The sequence below is a fragment of the Myotis brandtii genome, unplaced genomic scaffold, assembly GCF_000412655.1.
Source record: "Myotis brandtii unplaced genomic scaffold, ASM41265v1 scaffold244, whole genome shotgun sequence".
Taxonomy (NCBI): domain Eukaryota; kingdom Metazoa; phylum Chordata; class Mammalia; order Chiroptera; family Vespertilionidae; genus Myotis; species Myotis brandtii.
This window is the reverse complement of record NW_005359225.1, coordinates 3,938,618-3,954,086: the sequence shown is the minus strand read 5'-3', so window position 1 is coordinate 3,954,086 and position 15,469 is coordinate 3,938,618. Positions and strand designations below refer to the sequence as shown.

At 53.8% G+C, this 15,469-nt stretch overlaps 1 protein-coding gene across 1 annotated transcript in view; it reads left to right on the top strand.

The window, feature by feature from the left end:
- The first annotated feature begins 4,966 nt into the window (after positions 1–4,966).
- P2RY2 (purinergic receptor P2Y, G-protein coupled, 2) overlaps positions 4,967–15,469 on the top strand; it is a 13,814-nt gene continuing 3,311 nt past the window's right edge. The window contains 3 exon segments of the mRNA XM_014540371.1: positions 4,967–5,958; positions 9,167–9,360; positions 10,035–10,311. The gene's annotated coding sequence lies outside the window, so the exon portion shown is untranslated.

Genomic DNA, 15,469 nt, shown 5'->3' with positions numbered 1-15,469 from the left:
GGCTCGGCTGCGAGCCGGTGTGAGCGCGCTGGGGGTCGGGAGTCGAACTCTGTGTCCACGGGAGCACTGATCACGGGGAAAGTGGACGGACACCCCGTGAGTGTGCGTCCTCGTATTTGGGAGCGTCTGTGTGTTGGTGAGTGAGAGCGTGCGCCCCTGCAGTGTCAATAGCTGAACTTGTAGAACTTTGTGTGTGTGTGTGTGTGTGTGTGTGTGTGTGTGTGTACACGCGCGCTCTGGAGTGGGCGCCGGGTGGCGGCTGGAGACCCACGAACCCATAGAGGCCGGCTCATTCCGGGGCACTCTGGGTGGCCCGCCCCCGCCTGGGCGTCGGTAAGACTTGGGGGGGGGGGTGATTGGGGCAGTGGCCTGAAAGGACAGTTAAGCCGCTGTCAGGGGACTGTTAATCTGGCCGGGGGTGCTGCAGGAAGGGTCTGTCTGGCAAAAGGCAGTGTCCTCCCTCCACTCCCCAACCAGGGTGCAGGTTTGGGACCCTTGGAGCCAGACGTAAGGGCCAAGCCCTGCTGTGGGCTAGAACTGTTCCTTTCCGTATCCTTGGGGCCACAGCCTTAGGTGCCCGGTGTGTTTTGGGTCTAGGCTGGGGTAATGGGGAGCTTTTGAGGACCAGGGTGAGGCCCCAGTAAAGTCTCAGTTATCTCAGTGGGTAGGAGTGGTTGGGAAGGAGATTCTTTGAGCAGACAGAGCCCACAAAAGCTCCCTGAGAATCAGAGATCTCTATTCCTATCCTGCCTTAGCCTCTGTGTGACCTGGGCAAGGCATGTTCCTACTCCGAGCCTCACGGCCTCACCTGAGAAAGGGAAATAACGATGGGGAACTGGAGGGCTCTTGGGGAGCTGGTGTGTGGGCCCTGTTCAGCACCAATGTCTTCTTGGACAGGATCACAGCTTGGGGGTGGGATCAGTTCCTAGACTCTAGGCCAGTGATGGCGAACCTTTTGAGCTCAGCGTGTCAGCATTTTGAAAAACCCTAACTTCACTCTGGTGCCGAGACTCTAGGCCAGTGATGGCGAACCTTTTGAGCTCAGCGTGTCAGCATTTTGAAAAACCCTAACTTAACTCTGGTGCCGTGTCACATATAGAAATTTTTCGATATTTGCAACCATAGTAAAACAAAGACATATTTTTGATATTTATTTTATATATTTAAATTCCACTTAACAAAGAAAAATCAACCAAAAAAATGAGTTCGCGTGTCACCTCTGACTCGCGTGTCATAGGTTCGCCATCACTGCTCTAGGACCTAGAGGGAACTTCCTGAAACCCAAATCCCAACAGTTCTCTGAGCTAAACTTTCACAGGACTTCCACAGGACCCAGCCTGAACCCCTCAGCCTGGGACTCAAGGCCTCCAAGAACTGATCCTTGCCAGCCTCTCTAGCCCCCTCTCCCACCTGACTTTTCACCCGCTAGTAACTGCATGGAGTCTGCTACACATACTGGGCAGTTCCTTGCCTCTGGATCACTATGTATGCTAAGCTCACTGCTTGAAATGCCTCCCTCCTCTCCTCTTCCTCAGTTCGGCCCAGCTCAGATGTCTCCTCCTCTGGGAAGCCCTCCTTGATCCCCCAGTTAGTTTGGGTTCTTCTGGGATCTTGCAGTCCCAGTGCTGACAGCCCTGCTCTCACTTGGACTATCATGGCCTCTGTCTGTCTCCTTTCCAATCCCCAGGTCTGAGGCCCCCTGGAGGGCAGGAACTGGGGCTTATTTCTGTGTTGCCAGCACCCTGTACAGGGCTGAACTGAACTGAGAAAGCAACAGCAGTGCCTATCCTCTGCCCTGTGCCCAGCTTCTCCAATGAAGGCCTTCTACAGTGGAGCTCTATGTCATTACAAAGAAGGGGAAACCAGAACCAGGTCATCAGAGTGGGTGGCACAGGATATCAGAACAGTGTGTCCTGGGGCACTACAGGACCCAGAGTAAACAGGCTGAAAACTTGGATTTCATCTGAAGGCTATGGGGAGCCATGGAAGGTTTATGAGCAGGAGAGATTCGTGTTCAGAGAACATATCAGAAAGCTCTCTGGCTGCAGGGTGGAGAATGGATTGAGTAGTGCTAAGTGCATGGAGGTCAGGGCATTTGTGATATTGATACCAGAATCATCCAGGCATTGTTTCAACTATGAGCCCTTACCCCCTTGTTTAAACACTTCCCTGACCCCTCAGATGCTTCTGCTGAGGAATTTGAGGACACTTAGGACTTTCCCTCCCCCTTAGGGAGCCAGGGGACCAGTGAGTGATTGATCACATCCCAGCTCTGCCCCCAACTTGCCGGGTGACCTTGGGGCAATTCCTATCTCGCCAGCCTCTAAAAGGAGGCTAGAACCGGTAAGGCCCTGTGCTGAGAATTTGTGCGTGGGGAGGCCCTGGCATGGACGGCTTGTCACTCTTCTCTCTTTCCTGCCTTGGGCTGTCTTGAGATCTGGCCAAATGGGTTGGAGGATCGTAGTGGGAGACCCTCATAAATGGCTGCCAATGATCCTTACCTCTTCAAGTGCTAGGATGCTATGAGGATTCTTAAGATAGTGGTCAAGAAAGGGCTTTGTAAGCTGCAATGCACAGGGAAGCAGTGTGATACTCACAGACTGAAAGGCATTTTGAAGACAATAACAGAAAATAGGTGCAATAGCAAGGGGTCACGTTAACTGTTTGGGGAATTTTAACTGTTGACTGCCCTCCTCTGCCTGTGCCACCTCTGCTCACTAGGACTAATTTATAAATGTCCCTCCACCACCCCTGTTAGGGAGGAATTATTATCTCCATTTTGCAAATGAGCAAATAGGGGCTCAGGAAACAAGGTCACAAAGCCAAGGTAAAAGCTGGGCTCCTGCCTACCTGCCCCAGCTTAGATCTCCCCATTCAAGACAGAAGCCCCATCTAGATGTAGCCCGGCCCTCCGGCTTTCGGGCTGAAGGAAGTTTGAATCATGCCCTGAAAACCTGTCTTTAGGTTGTGCTGTGGCCTGATTACCCAGCTGCTGATAATCTAATGCCCACTCAGGCCTGCCCTCAGGACTAGGGAAGCCTTGTTGATCTGGTGAGAGGAGATAGAGGTGCCCCTAATGAAATCGTTCCTCTCCCTGAACTGCCTTCTGTGGACCTGTCTAGCGTGCCCGTTGGCCTACATCTTCTTCTTGGGCTGCCTTTGTGTTCTCAGGCCTGGCCTCCCAGCCGTTCAGGCCTGACGGTGGGGAGGCCGGTGTGGGGGCCCATCCTGACCTCTGTACTCATCCGAGAGATCAGTTGCAGGACTTGGCCAGGCCAGGCCAGGCCTGCTTTCTCTCTATGTCCACATCACGCAACACAGGTTGGGCTAAAAGAGATGCCAGTAAGTGTTTGGGAAATGAATGACCAGGTGAAAGTGGGCGTATAGTGGAAGAGGAGGGCCTTGCTCCATGGAGAGCTACAGTTGGTTCTTGAGCAGAGGAGTTCCTCCACTCCCTCGCCTCAGCATATCTTAGCCCTGAGTCATTTCTGCTTCAGGATGAATAACTAGAGTTCCTGCTGTGAGAGTGGGCAGCCTGGGCCCTTTTGGGCAACTACTTCCTCCTTGGCCCTCTATCCTGGTACCCTGTCACTGTTACTGTATTGACAATGACACTGCCTGGGCTCTGGAGCATGGGAGAAGGGCCTCCCTCAGACTTCTTGGGGCCCACATGACCCTCCCCTCTCCCCCTGCGTTTGGGGAGTCTCCTCCCTCCTAACCACCTTCCATATGGCACTATCTCTACAAAAGTCAACTCAGACCATGTCCTTCCCTGCTTAAGCCCTGCCATGGCTTCCCATTGTCCTCAGGATAGAGGCCAAGTTCTTCAGCCTGGCATTCCATGTGAGTCCTGCAGCCCTCCCCCTTGCACATACACATTCTGTGCCACCTGTCCCTCCACTCCGGCCTCACATGACCCCTGGCTTTAGGCAAACAGTCCACACTATCACACCACTGAGTCTTTGTACCTGCTCTTCCTTCTGCCTTCAATGCTCTCCTACATCTGTATCCACCTAACAAACTCCTAATCATCTATCAGGACCCAGCTCAAATGACCCCTCCTCTGGGAAGCTCTTCCTGGCCACCTTACCAGGCTCATTAGGGGTTCTATGAGCTCTATGGCCCCTGGGCTTCCTTTGGTCATGACTTGATCACCCAAGTAGACTTGATCCATATCTGTGGCTTTCTTCCCATTCAGACTGGAGCTCTTCAAGGGCTTGACTGAGTCTGATCTGAGTCTGGATTTACAGGGTCCCTCTGAGGTCAGGCCCCTGGGGGCATTGGCAGGTGTTTGCTGAGACTTTGGCTCCTGGGAAAATGACTTGTGATTATGTTGTTCTGAGGGTCCAGACTGCTGTGGTTCTGAGAATCTCAAGAGCAACAAGTAACAGAATTAAAGAAACATTTAGCATTTACTCCAAGAACCAGAGACTCTTGCAATTGGACTGTAAGTACCAATGAACCCAGAATCCTGGGAGCACTCGGAATGAGACAGTCTCAGAATCACAGACTCACTTGTATCCCATTCTTCAGCTTTGTCCCTTTTTCTACTTTGGGTCCTCCATTCTCCCTTTTTCCTTCCAGTCTGAACTCTTTCTGCTTCTCTTCATACCTGATCACAGCCCTTTCCAGGAACTTTCCCTGACTGTCCTGACCATGGCCCCTCTGCTGGATCACCTAGGAGGGCCCCCTGCTGAGAAGTCTTTCAGTGTCTCTGCCATGACAGGAGATGCAGCCCTCACAGCAGGACAGAGCATGATTTGCTAGCCCCATGGAGCACCCACCTGTCATTCCTCGTGAGCTGTCTTGTGTAGTGGTGACTGTCCCCAATTGACCACTGAAGAACACAAGGCTCAGAGAGGGGAACCAATTTGACCGAGATTGCACAGCATGGACAGTTCCAAGCTGGAGCCTGAACCCAGGGTTCTTGCCTCTTGAGTCTGGCTGGAGGCATCTGGATTGTGATAGGTTGATGTGAAGTCCAGGGCCTTGTGGTTCTGAACTAGTTCAGCTTAGCAGTGCATCTCTATAGCCTTGTGCTGGGTGGGGTTGGGCTGGACCGTGCCAGGCCAGGGGTAGTAGGACAGGTAGTTTGGAGTCCTCCCCTGGGGTGAGGGTGGAGGTGCTCAACTCCACACTGAAAATACTGGAATTAGAACACCAGACCTTGAGTAAGGCCCTTACTCTTAAGGAGTCTCAGTTACCTGATCTGAGGTGGGAGGACCAGACAGGCTGATCTGAGAACCACACACATTCAGAGGCTCTGAGCTCAACCCCAACATGTGGCTCCCACAGCCAAGATTCTAAGGGCTCCCAAGGGGGAGAGTGCCTCCAGAGTGGCTGCAGAGCACAAGGGCTTCCTGGAGAGGCTGCAGAGGTTGTACTTTGCAACTGCACCTGTCGATAACATCTGAGGTTACCCCTCAGCTACTTCCCCAGATGAGTCCAGTGCTTCTGGTGTAGAAAGCACTCCAGGCAAGGCTGGGGCCCACTGGCCTTCAGCTCTGTGGGTGAGATTTGGGAGGGGACAGAGAATGACTTCCAAGATGCTCCCTGTCTTTTAACCCAGCCTTGTCCTCTCTTCTCCCCTCAATCCACAGGGATGACTAACAGTTCCCCAAACATACTGTGTGATCTATTGCCCTGGTTTTTTGCTCACTCTGCTTTTCTTCTCTCTTCGCTCACCTGACCCCTTCCAAAATACAGATCAGGCGTCCTCTCCTCCAGGAAGCCTTCCTTGACCACCTCCCCATTCCTATTAGGGGTCCTCTTGTCTGGTTTAGCCCTGTTGCCTCTGCTTTCTTCAGCCCGGATCACCCTGAGTTGTCATTACCTATTTCTGGGTCTTTTCCCATGTGCTACCTACCCCTTCTTCGCCAACCTAGACAGTGACCCACCTTGGAATCCCAAGAGCCTTATACAGGGACAGGCATCAACGTGACAACCTCTAAAAAAAGGGTGAGTGAGTGAAGAAATGTTGTGGGATCAAGTTCCTGCTGGGGGCCCCTGAGGGTGGCCTTCAGTGTGGGAAACTTGATCTGTGACGTTTCTACTGTGCCCCAAATTCTTGTGGGTTTCCTGCCCCTCTTGTCTTCCTAAGATACTGTTCTTAGATGGCAAGGGATTGAGACTTAAGTTGTGGAGAGGAGACTTGTCCAGGTCCCACAGCTGAGAATGACAGAACTGGGATTTTCCACCTGCCTGGGGCCCTCCCCTGTCCTTCGATGATATTCCAGGTCTGCTTCCCTTCACAGCAGAAGCAGGCAGCAGAAGTTTCCAGAACAGTGATGGGTCACAATCCCCTTCCCGTCTGGACAGGGCCAGCTAGGTGGGTGGGTGAGCGGGTACATTCCAGAGCCACCCTAGTGGAAGAGCTGGAATGTCTTCTAACCACCCTGGAAATTCCTCAGCTGGCCTGGGAACTGCCCAGCCCTTCCTCCTGGCCTTGGGCGCACTGGCCTGGGACCCAGGGTGGGTAGAGGCAGAGCCAAGGAAGTGGGGCAGGTATTCTGCATGTTTGGCTTGGCACTTTCTGGCCTTAGTTATTGTGAGATGGGTACAATAACCATCATGGCTGCTTCACACCTAGAGTAGATCCTGGGCCCTGCCTGTAGGGCAGTGGTAGAGAACCGACCAGGAAAGCAGAGCCATGGGGCTCACCGAGGGCTAGTCAGGGAGCTTCCCGGAGGGGAGAACCTAGGCCTTGGAGGGAAGGAGGTGGTGGTCAGGGGCACAGCTCCTCAAGTCAGACAGACCAGGCTGCTCTGCCATTTGCTAGCTTTGTGACCTTGGAGAGGTTGTTTTGCTTCTCTAAGCTCCTCGGGATTAAATGAGAAGGGATCTGTGAAGCCACCAAAGATGGAACTTGGCAGAGAAAGCACTCCTCTCTGGTTATATTACTGTTAGAAGTTAAGGGATGTGTTCCTGAGCAAAGATAGACCATGAGACTGCTTCTGCTGTGCTTGGCACAGGAAGATGAGGGCGGAGGCAGAGAGGGTGGGCTGTCTGGAGCAGTGGTCACCAACCTTTCGGACCTCACGGACCACCAGTTGGCGACCACTGGTCTGGAGGGTTGGCAGGGCCTGGAGTGTCAGGCTCAGGCACTCGGACATAGGGTAATAGGGAGTCATGGAAGGGTCCTGAGCTTCACAGTATGGTCAGGTTCATGTTTTAAGAAGACCTGTGACTGCCGTACAAAAGATGGCTAGGAGGGCAGGAGTAGAGGCAAGGGGACCAGAGAGGGGGTTGGTACAATGTGGAGGAGAAATGCAGGCCTAAGGCCATGAGGTGGGGGAAATGCCATCCCTGAGTCACTGTACTGGTTGAACTGACAGGAGCTGGTGAGTGATGGTTTTCACATGGGTGGGACAGAGAGAGGTTGTCAAGGGCATATTAGAGGTTTGAAGCCTGGAAAGATGGATGGTGGAGACCCTTCTCAGAAATCGGAGGGTGGCTTTGAGAAAGAGTTGTGCTCCACCTTAGTCTGTTGAGTGAAGGCCTCTCCTGAGAAGACAGGGTGTGACCCTGGGTGGAGTCGGGTGAAAAGGTGAAGTTCTTTCATCTTGTCACTAGACTCCAGAGCAGATTGACACATAGCTACCTGCCCACTGGCCCAGGTCAGCCTGGGATCCTGAGGCAAGGCCCACTAGGAACACAGTGCCCAGGGTTATTTCCCAGTGCCTTTATTCCCGTCCTATTCCCGCAGCCTCCCATCTCCTCTCTCCACTTTCCGCCACGCTCGCGCTGCACCCCAGCCTGGGGACCTGGCCTCGGCGCCAGCTAGGTGGGTGGGTGAGCGGGTACATTCCAGAGCCACCCTAGTGGAAGAGCTGGAATGTCTTCTAACCACCCTGGAAATTCCTCAGCTGGCCTGGGAACTGCCCAGCCCTTCCTCCTGGCCTTGGGCGCACTGGCCTGGGACCCAGGGTGGGTAGAGGCAGAGCCAAGGAAGTGGGGCAGGTATTCTGCATGTTTGGCTTGGCACTTTCTGGCCTTAGTTATTGTGAGATGGGTACAATAACCATCATGGCTGCTTCACACCTCGAGTAGATCCTGGGCCCTGCCTGTAGGGCATTCCCAGTGGTAGAGAACCGACCAGGAAAGCAGAGCCATGGGGCTCACCGAGGGCTAGTCAGGGAGCTTCCCGGAGGGGAGAACCTAGGCCTTGGAGGGAAGGAGGTGGTGGTCAGGGGCACAGCTCCTCAAGTCAGACAGACCAGGCTGCTCTGCCATTTGCTAGCTTTGTGACCTTGGAGAGGTTGTTTTGCTTCTCTAAGCTCCTCGGGATTAAATGAGAAGGGATCTGTGAAGCCACCAAAGATGGAACTTGGCAGAGAAAGCACTCCTCTCTGGTTATATTACTGTTAGAAGTTAAGGGATGTGTTCCTGAGCAAAGATAGACCATGAGACTGCTTCTGCTGTGCTTGGCACAGGAAGATGAGGGCGGAGGCAGAGAGGGTGGGCTGTCTGGAGCAGTGGTCACCAACCTTTCGGACCTCACGGACCACCAGTTGGCGACCACTGGTCTGGAGGGTTGGCAGGGCCTGGAGTGTCAGGCTCAGGCACTCGGACATAGGGTAATAGGGAGTCATGGAAGGGTCCTGAGCTTCACAGTATGGTCAGGTTCATGTTTTAAGAAGACCTGTGACTGCTGTACAAAAGATGGCCAGGAGGGCAGGAGTAGAGGCAAGGGGACCAGAGAGGGGGTTGGTACAATGTGGAGGAGAAATGCAGGCCTAAGGCCATGAGGTGGGGGAAATGCCATCCCTGAGTCACTGGACTGGTTGAACTGACAGGAGCTGGTGAGTGATGGTTTTCACATGGGTGGGACAGAGAGAGGTTGTCAAGGGCATATTAGAGGTTTGAAGCCTGGAAAGATGGATGGTGGAGACCCTTCTCAGAAATCGGAGGGTGGCTTTGAGAAAGAGTTGTGCTCCACCTTAGTCTGTTGAGTGAAGGCCTCTCCTGAGAAGACAGGGTGTGACCCTGGGTGGAGTCGGGTGAAAAGGTGAAGTTCTTTCATCTTGTCACTAGACTCCAGAGCAGATTGACACATAGCTACCTGCCCACTGGCCCAGGTCAGCCTGGGATCCTGAGGCAAGGCCCACTAGGAGCACAGTGCCCAGGGTTATTTCCCAGTGCCTTTACTCCCGTCCTATTCCTGCAGCCTCCCATCTCCTCTCTCCACTTTCGGCCACGCTCGCGCTGCACCCCAGCCTGGGGACCTGGCCTCGGCTATCTCGAACCCCACTTCCCCATTGTGGAGAAATGAAAGCGACAGAAAAGGGATGTTCTTTCCCCCTGTGATGTGTCTGAGATTCTGATGGATGCTGGGACCTGTCCACACAGAGGGTCTACTAGGTAACCACACCCTCACTGCAGCCCTGTGCCTGGTGTGTGTGAGGGGCTCCCAGGCAAGACAAAAACCAGGGCCAGAGCCCAGAAGGCCTGGCTTCTGATCTTGCCTGCGTCGCTGACTTACTGTGAGGCCTTGAGTCTCAATGTCTTCTGTCAAATGGGAGTTTGGCACACTGATTTCTAAAGGCTATTTCAGGCTCTGACTAGGACTGTGTGTGTGCACTTCGTGTCCATCTCAGTGTGATTGTATACATCTCTGTGTAGCTGTGTATCTAGGTGTGTCCATGCCTGTGAATGTTCACGTGTGTTTACAACACCTATGGAGGAATGATTAGAGGGAAAAGGGATATTCCAGATAGAGACTCAGCTTGAGCAAAACTGGGTTGGCTGAAGTACTGTCAAGTGTATACCGGGCAAGGAGGGTATTGACTGTTTCCTGTTGTGGGGCTGAAGCACAGAACCAAAATCAAGGGAGGGGGCTTTAGAGGCTCAGCTCAGCTCTGCAGGACACGGGGAGACCTTCTCTGGCAGAGCCACCTTCCTGTGAAAGGGGGCTCCTGGGGAAGGAGGCCGGGAACAGCCATCCCTGGAGCCTGTAAGCTGAGCGTGGATGGCTGGTGGGTAGAGGAGACCCCTACTGGGACCAGCACACCAGGTCACCTCTCTGCCTCTTTCAGGCCAAGGTTGGAGCAGAGCAGGTGGCCCCGGGAGGGCTTGGCCTGGCTGGCTTCCCATGATCCAGAGCCCACACTGTCTCCACCTCCCTGTGTCTCAGGAGCCCACAACACTGCCTACCCTGAGAAATGCTGGAAGCTGGGTGCGGCCCCAGGCGGGGGACCTGTTTTTCCTGTTTCCTGCAGAGTTCCCTGCAGCCCTGTCCAAGCCTGTGCATTCATGAGTGAGGAACCTGAGCGGGCACTGAGCATCCTGACAGCGAGAGCAAGGGCCGGTCAGGTAGGAACGTGCGAGGGCGGGGTCCACTGGAGGTTGGGGCAGGTGTGTGCATGTGTGTGTATATACACTGAACCGGGGGTAGATCAAAGGGATCCCTGCCCTGCTCCCTCATCCCAGGCTGTGATAAATTCAGGCTTTGGAGCCAGGCAGCCCTGGGTATTAAGCCCAATTTTTCCAATTCCTGGCAGTGTGACCTTGAACAAATAGCTCAGTGGCAGTATCTGCTGAGGAATGAGGGTGGGGAATACAACTGAGATGCTGTGTGGAGGCTGCTCATCCCAGGCTTGACCTTTACAAAGTGAGGGATGGGGCTCCGGGGTCAGGAGCTCCTGACCCGGACTGGCCTAGGATCTGAGCCAGAGGTGGATGAAATAAAAGAATGTGGTTAGCTCAGACGCTGACCCATCTCCAGAATATCTGGGTCCAGTTACCCTCCCTCTGCCCAGAGAAGGGCAGGGCCTTCTCTGCACCTCTTGAAAGAGAGACAGTCCAGGAACCTTAGGTGGGCTGGGCCCCAGGAGAGCTGGGTTGACTCCTGGCCACCCAGGGTCAGCAGCCAAGAAATCTTTAAGTGCCATTGTCCTCTGGGAGGCTCTCAGAGGAATAAGGGAAAAGAGAGTCATCCTCCTCTGGGCTCCCATAGCCTTTTGTGCTTGAATCATTCATTCACTCATTCATTCATTCATTCATTATCTCATTCATGTTATACCTGCTTTAACACGTTAAGCCCCATGTCAGTCACCGGTGACTGACACTATACTTTCTGTCCGGAAGACAAAACAGGCTGGGCGCTTAACGTGTTAAATCAGGCCTCTTGCTGGATAGGGACAGAGAAAAGAATCAGATAGTCCCAGTCCTCTGGGAGTACCTGGAATGTGTTGCGGTAGAAGGTGGATGGACAAATTACTAACAGGCTATGAGGAATGCCTGGGGGTAGTGTTAGGAGGACAGCTTCAGAGATGAGGTGACATTTGAAAAGAACTTTGAGGGATGGGCAGGATGGAGTGCAATGTGTGTGGGTTTCCAGACAGAAAGAACAGCACGCACAAAGGCAAGGAAGCCTGGTAGGGCACTTGCATGGCTCATAGCTCCCTCCAGACTAGGAGCTCTTCAGGGCAGGGCCAGCCAGAACTGGACATGGAGGGGCTGGTGAGTGGTGTTAGACAAAGTTAGGCAGAAGCCAGTCCCAAGAGAGCAGGGAGTGAGGCCCCAAGGGCATCGGAGGTCAGAAAAGGCAGAAGACAGGACTGGGGACTTGGCTATCTCCGTAAGCAAAGGCTGGGGAGGCAGGAAAGGTGTAATCACAGGCTGGTGAGCCAGCCTGCGGAGGGAGGGGGTGGGCAGAGTCAGTCTGGATGGGGGCCATGGCAATGGAATCCCCAGCTGGCCCGGGAGGGAGGAGGCCGGGATATCTTAGAGCAGGTGGAAAAGGCAGCTCCCTAGGTTCACTGGAAACTTAAGGAAGTCTCCACCCCTCTCATTAGTGTCAGAGATTCCACCACAAGTGATTAGCAAGAGCATTGTGCAGAGCAATGGGATGTTGGCCCGACTCTGAGGAGACACCTGCCTTGGGGTTGGAGCTAAAGCAGCAGCGCAGAGGTGGGACTGGGTGTCCTGGAGGGACCATTCTCCCTATCTCCAGTGGGAAGAGGACCTCATGAGGGAGGTTTTATGGCCGCAGTTCTCTAAGGCCAGGGAATCCAGCCCGTGAGAGGTCTGAGTCTCAGGAGGGCAGGAAATGGCTGATGTCACTGAGGTTCTGTGGCAGGGCCGGACACCCCAAGCTGGTGGCCCTTCTACAGGCCCTCAGCCTCATGCTTGGGCCTCCACACTCCTCCCAGCCCATCTCCCAAAGTGTCAGATCTGATGGCCCCAGCCTTCGCCCATGCCCATATCCCACCATACCCCTTCAGGGGCCCTCAGCCTCATGCTTGGGCCTCCACACTCCTCCCGCAGCTTCTGCGAGTCAGCAACTCCCAGCCCATCTCCCAAAGTGTCAGATCTGACGGCCCCAGCCTTCGCCCATGCCCACATCCCACCATACCCCTTCAGAGCTCCCCACACTTACAATGTCTGACACTGAATCCCTCCTCTCCCCTCTCCTGCTCCTTCTCCCAACGCCTGAGCCGGGCCTCTTGTCTGCCTCTCTCTCCTGCCCAACTCCATCCAGACTTCCTCTGGGCCAGTCTCTCCAGCCTTCCTCCCAAACAGCTCTCAGACCTCTCCCCTCAGAGGTCCCAGGCCTGGCCCTAGCTTCGGGCTCATCAGCACTCCCCTGGCCCACCACAAGTCAAGACCTGTTGCTCCTCCACCAGTGGCCAGAGAGAGCATCCCAAAGATTTCAAGAGAAGGCCACATCCGAGCTGAGCCTTGAAGCTCATAACATCACAGCATACCTACTGTGTGCCAAGCATTGCTCCAAACATTTTATACCGATTACTTACTTAATCCTCACGCAGTTCTGTGATATAGGTTCCAATTATCACCCCATTTTATAGAAGTGGAATTAGAAGGTCTGATTCCAGAGGCCAGGTTCTTTGTAATCACTGGGGCTTGCTGCTCTGAAGGATAAAGAGTTGCAATTTCAACAGGTAGATATGAAAGGTGTGACTGGATTCCTGGTTGAAGGAGCAACATGAACTAAGGCTGAGAGAGGAGAAGTGTTGGGCACATTCAGGAAACTGCAGGTCACAGAGGATGGTTGGGGCTGGTGAGGTCGGCAGAGGCTTTCTCCTGACAGCAGGCAGGAGCCATGGAGGGCTTCAAGCAGGGGAATGACTTTGTCTTTTACAAAGACCCCTCTGGACTGGGGAGGACTGAGGCTGGAGGCAGAGAGGCTGATGCAGTGGCTCCAACAGCAAGGTGGAGGCGACAGTGGGCTGCTTGGAGCAGGGGTGGGAGGCAGGAAATGCTCTAATGCCAGGTCCTGAGTCCAGGCCTCGGGGAAGAGGGATCCCCGCAGTTTAGCCCTTCCAGAGCCTCTCCATCCCTGCTCCCTCTCAACTTGGTACCACATAGACTTCTCCCTGCCTCCTCACCCTGGATCTGCTCTGGCTCCTCAGGAAGGAACCTATGACCATGGGAGGGAGGTCACCAGTATAGGCTCCCTTCCTCCTGGTTGCACCTTTGCTAACAACAGGAGACAGGAAAGATCTGGGGTGGGGGGGTAGTTGAGTATTGGGAAATAAGGGCAACTGAGGCACCTATGTGTCTTTCAGCCTCCTTAACCTCAACATCAAGGGCCTTGAACTGCTGCTGAAAGGCCAGGCTGGGCATGAAGCTTAGGGTCTAAAGGAGTGGAAATCGCTGGCCCGACAGAATACCCAAGTCCCAGCCTCTCAGGACCCCAGTTTCCAACATGAAGGGAATTGTACAGCCCCAGATTATCAGGGTAGGAAGGACTCACACATGATCTGCCCTCTGTGTCCTCCCAGACACACCCCAGATATGAAAGGTGTGACTGGATTCCTGGTTGAAGGAGCAACATGAACTAAGGCTGAGAGAGGAGAAGTGTTGGGCACATTCAGGAAACTGCAGGTCACAGAGGATGGTTGGGGCAGGTGAGGTTGGCAGAGGCTTTCTCCTGACAGCAGGCAGGAGCCATGGAGGGCTTCAAGCAGGGGAATGACTTTGTCTTTTACAAAGACCCCTCTGGACTGGGGAGGACTGAGGCTGGAGGCAGAGAGGCTGATGCAGTGGCTCCAACAGCAAGGTGGAGGCGACAGTGGGCTGCTTGGAGCAGGGGTGGGAGGCAGGAAATGCTCTAATGCCAGGTCCTGAGTCCAGGCCTCGGGGAAGAGGGATCCCCGCAGTTTAGCCCTTCCAGAGCCTCTCCATCCCTGCTCCCTCTCAACTTGGTACCACATAGACTTCTCCCTGCCTCCTCACCCTGGATCTGCTCTGGCTCCTTAGGAAGGAACCTATGACCATGGGAGGGAGGTCACCAGTATAGGCTCCCTTCCTCCTGGTTGCACCTTTGCTGACAACAGGAGACAGGAAAGATCTGGGGTGGGGGGTAGTGGAGTATTGGGAAATAAGGGAAACTGAGGCACCTATGTGTCCTTCAGCCTCCCTAACCTCAACATCCAGGGCCTTGAACTGCTGCTGAGAGGTCAGGCTGGGCATGAAGCTTAGGGTCTAAAGGAGTAGAAATCACTGGCCCGACAGAATCCCCAAGTCCCAGCCTCTCAGGACCCCAGTTTCCAACATGAAGGGAATTGTACAGCCCCAGATTATCAGGGTAGGAAGGACTCACACATGATCTGCCCTCTGTGTCCTCCCAGACACACCCCCACACGCAGGATGAGCCTTCCTGAAGACTCTGCTTGCACAACCTCATAGAAGAGAGTTCACTATCTCCCTCTGATAGCACCTTCTGATTCCTGGATAGGAATTGTAGCCTGTGACCTTGGTCAAATAACTTGAATGATTTGTGTCTCAGTCTCTTTATTGGGCATGATAGCCTGGCTCCCAGAAGCATGTTGTAAGGATGGAATGAGGTGACATTTATAAAGCACATAGAGTAATACGGTTTGAAAAGGTCAACCCCCTCTGCCCATTCACTGTTAGAAAATTATTTTTTTTAAAAAATATGTTTTTATTGATTTTTAGAGAGAGGAAGGGAGAGGGAGAGGGAGATAGAAACATCAATGATGAGAGAGGATCATCAATCAGCTGCCTCCTGTGCACCCCCTGCTGGGGATCAAGCCCACAATCTGGGCATGTGCCCTGACTGGGAATTGAGCTGGTGACCTCTTGGTTCATGGATTGATGCTCAACCACTGAGCCACACTGGCTGGGCTAGAAAGTTATTCTTTGTGTTTGTCCCAAACTGTCCACCGGGGACTCCTGCTAGGATTTCCAGCCTGCCTTCTGGGGCCTTTGGGCACATCATCACCCTCCATTCTGGGATATCTGTCTCCTGCCTCCCAGATGAGTGAGAGATCTTATTGGTCACATTGGAGAGGAGGAAGGTGCATACCTTGTTCTCCAGGTGCTCACTGGGCAGTCAGGCCCTGTGAGTGTGTTATATACCCACTAGGGACAAGGCAGGGGAACCTCAAGATTGTGATAGTGTGGAAGGAAAGCTGGGTAAGCCTGGAGGAAACTGAATTTGACCCACAAATGAAGTCCCCAGACTTCCCATCCCCCCCCCCCC